The sequence below is a fragment of the Capsicum annuum genome, unplaced genomic scaffold (genome assembly GCF_002878395.1).
Source record: "Capsicum annuum cultivar UCD-10X-F1 unplaced genomic scaffold, UCD10Xv1.1 ctg41623, whole genome shotgun sequence".
In the NCBI taxonomy this organism is placed as follows: Eukaryota; Viridiplantae; Streptophyta; class Magnoliopsida; order Solanales; family Solanaceae; genus Capsicum; species Capsicum annuum.
In genome coordinates this window covers 1-876 of record NW_025848968.1, presented here as the reverse complement: position 1 = coordinate 876, position 876 = coordinate 1, and the positions used below count along the sequence as shown (strand labels likewise).

The window sequence follows — 876 nt, the reverse complement described above, 5'->3', positions numbered from 1 at the left end:
GTTTAAGTGTAGGTACTTGAAATGTGAACTTGTGTTTTGATTTTAGTAAAGTGTGGTCACTTGAGAAGTGAATTAATGACTTGAAAATGTTTAAGTGTAGGTACTTGAAATGTGAACTTTTCATTTTGAATTAAGTTTAGTTTGGTAACTTGTGAAGTGAATTAGTGACTTGAAAATGTTTAGGTGTAGGTACTTGAAATGTGAACTCTTCATTTTGAATTTAGTTTAGTTAGGTAACTTGTGAAGTGACTTGGTTACTTGAAATGTTTAAGTGTAGTTACTTGAATTATGAATTTAGTGGCTTTTGTTTTGAATTTAGGTACTTGAAATGTGAACTTGCGTTTCGATTTTAGTAAAGTGTGGTCACTTGAGAAGTGAATTAGTGACTTCAAAATAAGTGAATTAGTGACTTCAAAATGTTTGAGTGTAGATATTTGAAGTGAATTAGTGACTTGAAAATGTTTAGGTGTAGGTATTTGAAATGTGAACTTTTGTGACTTGAACTAATTACTTGAATGTGATTGATTGTGTAGATGAAACTTGATTATAGCTGGATATATCAATGAAATATTGATAATAAAATGGGTGAGGCTGAGAATGAAGATGCGGATGATGAGTTGTAGTTTTTAGTCTTTTGTATGTTTTATAGTTTGAATTTGGAATCTCGATAAATTTTGTAAATAATTTGATTTTTAATCTTTATATTCTTATGGTGATTGGTTGATTGTATATTAAATGATTGACGGACTGTATTGTAAATAATTTGATTTGATTTTTAATGTTCTTAAATGATTGGTGGGCTGTATTGTAAATAATTTGATTTTTAATTTTGTAAATAATTTGATTTTTAATGTTTGTATTTTGAAAATTTTTAAT

At 27.4% G+C, this 876-nt stretch overlaps 1 long non-coding RNA gene across 1 annotated transcript in view; it reads left to right on the top strand.

The window, feature by feature from the left end:
• The window catches only part of LOC124891859, a 3,377-nt gene extending 2,593 nt beyond the window's left edge, over nucleotides 1–784 (top strand). Inside the window, exon 2 of the long non-coding RNA XR_007049914.1 lies at nucleotides 534–784. This is a non-coding gene — a long non-coding RNA (uncharacterized LOC124891859). The remainder of the gene's footprint in view (nucleotides 1–533) is intronic.
• Nucleotides 785–876: the final 92 nt, after the last annotated feature.